The sequence below is a fragment of the Amphiura filiformis genome, unplaced genomic scaffold (assembly GCF_039555335.1).
Source record: "Amphiura filiformis unplaced genomic scaffold, Afil_fr2py scaffold_125, whole genome shotgun sequence".
NCBI classification, from domain to species: domain Eukaryota; kingdom Metazoa; phylum Echinodermata; class Ophiuroidea; order Amphilepidida; family Amphiuridae; genus Amphiura; species Amphiura filiformis.
Window position 1 is genome coordinate 111 of NW_027305589.1, and position 6,376 is coordinate 6,486.

Here is a 6,376-nt window from a genome sequence, read left to right on the forward strand (position 1 = left end):
CATTTTACTGGCGATCTGTTGAAGGCACAATTTGACTAGGCCATTTTCTGAGCACTGAACCCCCGCACTGAACATGCTGGATGATGCTGAATCAGTCAAAATGGAGCCAAATTTATAGGGAAAAATTATGCATCGCACATGTTGCGATCATCTACTGTTCGATGTTGCGATGTATAGCAGGGAAGTGTATAGCAATTGGCAAGTTTTGCATCGCATTCCGCGATGCGAAACCGGCGAATTCGAACCCTGCATGGATTATACTTTTCATTATTCATAACTTATGATTCTGATATGTGATGCGATCAAGCAAAATCAGTCGGAACTCGGCAATAATAAATTTTCATTTTCTTATAGGATAGTAAAAAGCATTAACAAAGCTGGATTTTACAGAAACTCCTATTTAAATTGAACAACCAGTTCCAAAGATATAAGCAATTAAAGAGTTTCCAAAACAAAAGGAAATTTTGTATTTGTCTGGCTATATCTCAAAATCAATATTTCCGAGTTCCGACTGATTTTGCTTGATCGCATCACATATTTGTTATTTGTAGCGTTTAAAAAAAATAAACACGAGGCGATTGTGCAGATTTATCAATGCGGAAAAGGGGATTGCATGACGGTCGTTGTCAGTCGTGTAATAATATCTGAGGTTCTCGCGGTATAAAGCATTTCTATAGCCCATGTAATATTACAACAATGAGGAATATTAGGCGCATTTAGGCCTAAGTTGGTGAGTTGATATCAAAAATAAGATTTCTAGGACTAGGTTAAACTCCCGGGTTAAACTATGGTTAAAATTAAAATAATTTTTACCGGCGATTTTAAAATGAGTAGGCCTAGGTCTATTTTCAGGGTTTGTCATATTAGACATCAGTAGCCCAGAATGGCTTCTTAATTCTAATTAGCTCTTAAAAAGCTATAGGCCTAATTCAAAAGTTTCGGGGCGTTGTCATTGCCCCTTAAATTTATTTGATAGTATCAGAAGGCCTATAGGCCTACGACCACGATAACAGTTCATCCTTTTTGACAAATTGTCTCATATCTTCTCTGCATATATATACACCTGTACCGGAGCTACCCGGACAACACAGTACACTTTGTGATAGCTAGCATACTAAACATACAATACAGTTATATGTTAATTATTATCAACTCCACAACATCATACAGTTATATGTAAACTATCAACTTCACAATATAATCATGATTTGGACATGAGTTTCAAATCGGTGACAACACAAGTGGGTAAATTAATTACTCCCGATCGATCGAGTAGACAGTGACAATGTTTGTTCTTCCTTGTTGCCAATTAGGTATGTAAATAGACCTGTGCTTGCGGCTTACCGCGCTAGGCTTCGTATTGAGTTGATGCGATGGTGTTTATTGATCAGTCTCACACTCTCGTGATAAAACAGATTAGCTGATAGCAACTAATTGGGTCGGCGGCCTGCGGTATAAAAAAAACAATGGATTCGCGATATGCGGCGGGTCCGTTCTACTGCAGGAAACCTTATAAATAATATTGTCAGTCTACCTTAATCGGCAATGTTTTAATCAAGAGTATGCAGCGAATGAAATTCGCTAAATTTTCAAACTCAATTTTCTCCAAATGCGTATTTTGCAAATACGTCACTTTGTGATACGACTGACGATATATACCCTGCTGCAGCTCTGCTATTTTGACTTCCACGGCATTGACTCTTCTGAACATGGTACCAACAGCTTTATGTATTCATGACCTCTAAACGTTATGCGCCTGCGTACCCAGGACACTACAGACCCATACTATATATAACATTTTAACTTCAACCCTCCACAAGTCCAAACTTTTCTTTAAAATTTGACAATTTCAGAATCGTACATTTACATGACCATATTTGGAATTAGCATAACAAGACATTAAAACAATAACATTAAAATGACTACAAAATAAAGCCAAGTATTGGTTCAGTGGTTCTTGGGATGGCTCTTGATATTTTGAGAAGATATTTCAAAACTTGTACTCTTTATGTTGATGCCTATGGCCAGCACGCAAAGCATTATGAAATAAGAGACACCATTTTACTCACAACAGCAAAGAATAGAAATTCTACATGACATTTTATCTCATGTGTATTTTATCATTTTTACAGGAATAAAGCTTACCAAGAAGGGGATGATACTTCTATGTAACTATGACAACGAGCCTGACTAATTGCATTCAAAGTTTTTATAATGTTTAAAGATTATGCCACAGAGAACTAGACAAAGTCATATCTCAACAGGATTCTATTATGTTTTTCTATGCAATAACATCATTTGAAACATTTTACATGGTATGCTGTCTTATCGACGAACTCTTAGAATCGCTCATCGAGGCCACTGAATGTACCTCCTGATTATTCGCCAGGAAAACTTCGATTCAAAGCGCGTGGTTGTACGTGTTCTGGGTGTAACGCGTTGTGCCAAAACACGCGTTAATCAGTGCCCTCCATGAGCGACAATCCAAGATGGCGGATTTGCCATAGCGTTTATACGTATAGTGCAATTAAATCTTTGAGTATTATATCTTTGGATAGAGCATGTATGCAAAAACAACCTCTTCCAGATGAGCTGTAGTTATAAAGAGAGAAATTACGCTCACTCTCCTAAACAGATGCAGTTTTGTGACCAACTCTTAAATAATTCTTTTTTTTTTTTTACAAAATTAAAAAAAAAAAACATTTTTACCGTACCCAGGGCTCATAAAAGGTATAAATAAGGAGGCTGTCCATTATCTATTGCATGTACATTTTGTATAGACTATATACTTCTATTTCACGGGGTATGGTTGTGTATTTCAATTATAAGTTGGCCTAGTAGCTGAATTTTAACTGAATATTAGTTCAAATTTAACAAAGGTAAATAATATCCAAGATGTGAATGGAGCGAGATTGATCAAATTTCTCCATCAAATTGCAAAGCATTTGAAGTATTTTACTTGTACAAAGTATATTTTTCCTATATACTCTTTTTAAAATGAAATGTAGGCCTAACGAGTCATTCAAATCATAAAAGTCATGATTGATACTAAGGTAGCAATATACAAAATGAATTCACATTTTCTGCAAATCCCATAAGCCTTTGGATCCCTGATGTCATCACGCCAATGCGCAAATCGCTACTGCGCACTCCACAGCATTGATGCGCAGTAACGATGTTTGATACGATGTACATTAGTGTGACGTCAACTGACGACATCAGAGGTTCAATTGGAAATGCTTCTGGGAGTTACCGAAAAGGTAAATAGCCACACATGCACTGGGCCTGTTCCACTTCTTGGTTGTAAACTCTCAGCGGATGTTCTTACCGGTAGCTGTGTCTCTATCCTATAAACCGAAAATCTGACAAAGTGTTTTCGGTTTCTTTTTACGTAATTGAGGAAGCGCATATTTCATGGTTAGATGTCAGCAATGTACACAAAATAAGTCTTCAAATGTATCAGTGTAATTCGCGAGCAAAAAGAATAGCCAGGTAAAGCTACATTTGATAGGATAGTACACATGTTCAAATAAACCTAGTATTATTTTTCTGTACATAATGTAGAGGAGATATACATGTATTATTAACTGATGATATAACAGACGTATATAACGGAGGGATGAATTGAACTATTACGTAATAGTTAAGTCAAAAAACTAATGGACAGGCTACTATACTTTTCGACTACGGCAGGGTTTTCCAGCTTTCTAGCATGATAACTCTTTTATAATCTCTTGATTTTAGTTTCTGAAAAATGGAGAAATCAAAACTGCGAACTTGAAAAAGCCCACTGTCCATTTGATCTATTTGCATTCGCGTAGTAGTTTTAGTGTTAACTTATTTGTACTTTTGAATTTTTAGATGTATGATAATGAAAAGACTCGAGTTGAAATACCTTATAGTTACCAACTGTATAGACATAAACCTTTGTTATGTTTAGGGGAGAAATAAAGGTGCCTAAAAATTTCGACTACATTTTCGTTGAAATTGATGAGAAAAAATCATTCGTGGTCTCTTTTTTCCCCAATTTTGACGGTGGAATTCACAAATCATATGAGCTAGGACCTAAAATGTCTTATTTTATTAATATTGTTGATCTCACTTCTTGAAACATTAATAAAAAGTAATCTCCGGCAAGTCGATTTAGCTTTTCGCCATGTTTACGTCTAGAAAACATGGCTTTGCATTTTTCGCGGTTCTTGCGCATGTTTATTCAGAACGTTTGGAGAGAGGGGAAGGCCAGATAGATGGTTGATAAATTACAAGGGTCGTGCGAAGTCTACTACGAGCCAAGTACTACAGTCGGTCAAGTTTTTTTTTATAATGACCCTAAACAATCACAGACAGCTTGAAAAATCATTTTCTGAATTTTTTCAAAAAGATTTTTAGTCCAAATCATTCCACTTTCGCCAAAACAACTATTCTACTGTTTTAACTTGCATACAGCTACACAAATCCCCACAATGCAAAATCTGGGTCAGTCGGCCCATAGAACGGGGCTTTTTTGTCGCCTAAATTACTTTTGATTGTTGCTCGTATGAACAAAATGTGCATCAGGCTTTTGTTTCCTATTCCGTCGTGATCGCTTCATTGATCTGTCCTGGATGATGTTGACCTTTGCTTTCGGTGATTCTCACATCATTCCCGTCGGTATGTTTGTACGTTGTCAACCGTACCTCATCTATATCGTCGATGTTTAGCATATCTGTGGCAATGTGTGGCCTGAAACGAATGTAGAAATGCATGAAGTCAGTAACCATGGTAACTGCGAAAGGAATCGCAATAATCCTTTGACATGGAATCGCAGAACTCTAAGGAAGCGATTATGAGACACCTCGTCCAGACAACTTTATTTCACAAATTCTTGAGGCGGACCGGACGAAGTGGCAAAATCAAATTTTGTTGACAAGGAGAGGATTGTTAATACTTGCTTTGTTCAATGTAAATAAGCTGACGAACTCACGGGGTTTTGTTTGTTTGAAACATATGAAAAGGTTTAAGAAACATTTGGGAAATATAAGAAGTTATTTGTGCTATTATTCTCTTACTTGTGGGGAAGATACTATTTGCATTACACCGGATGTCTTTTTTTTCTCTCTTAATTCTTGCCCAGTGAAGATTCAAATATAAGAGAAAGCTCAAAGAAATATCATAACATGCTCAATTTTAGATTTGAGGCTACTGACCGGAAATAGATCTTGTGGTACTACGATTTATTCCGTATTACGGTGTTGATGAGCCTTACGCATAACCCATGCATGGAAAATGTATCCGTATTACGGTGTTGATGAGCCTTAAGCATAATCCATGCATGGCAAATGTATTCTGCCATAACCTGAGTTCCAAAAAAATCGTACACTGCATATTAGGCCACGTAAAGCAAGAGTTCGCTTAAAACTGATTGCAACAATGTTTTTTCAACACAAATCATTTCTATAAGGTCCCTTCAATACCATACTAGATTTGAATTTTGACCCCTGCGTAGGCTAATCGGCCATTTTGCTGGTTTTATGCAAGTTGGGCCCCTTTTACCATTTTAGGACTTTTAATGTGGTGGTCTTGGGACCTTATAATTTCAAGTTGAGAGAAAAAGTATCTTTATTGCCTGAATTACATAAACATTGTTACCGTGATTTTATTCCTACCTTAAAAATGTTGCCAGTAACTTTGGGTTTATCGCTTTATTTCGTTCTTCTGTGAATAAAAAACGAACCAGCTCACTAGCGATTATTCCGATCAACAGGGTGGTTGAAATGGTAAAAAAACCATACCACATAAATGATAACTGAAATAAAATAATAACATACAGGTGGTGACAGAAAAACATACCACATGGAGACAAAAGATGATTAGGGTTAGTTAGCCGAAAGTCATACGGGAATTGGGCTGATTATAATAGGAATTGTCGTGGTTTTTTTCATATAGACGAACCCAAGATAACTGTAGGGTAATATTATGCTGACTGTAGAGGGCGTCATTTGCGATATTTGCAGTGCATATCCGTTTTGCCATGGTCGGTACCAACACCAGCAGATTGAGTTCATAATTTTAACGCACTCGGTGTTGTTACCTCTACAAGCCTACAATCCAAAACAATGCCAAAACTGTGACCACATGCTCTGGATATAGTTTGTACAAACTCTACTGTGGCGCCCCCAACAATTTTATGTATGTGGTGAGCAGCCATTCCAATTTCTCTGTATTTTGTTAAAATCTCTTGGGCTGTGATGTATTCGAAAATGAAATCGGTCTGCAAAATTACAATAATAAAGGTAAATCTGCCATACTGTACGAGCCTACAGCTCACCTGGCAATCCCTTATTACGAATCATGAATCAGTAGCGTTGTAGTTCAACTATTTGTAGTAATCGTTTTG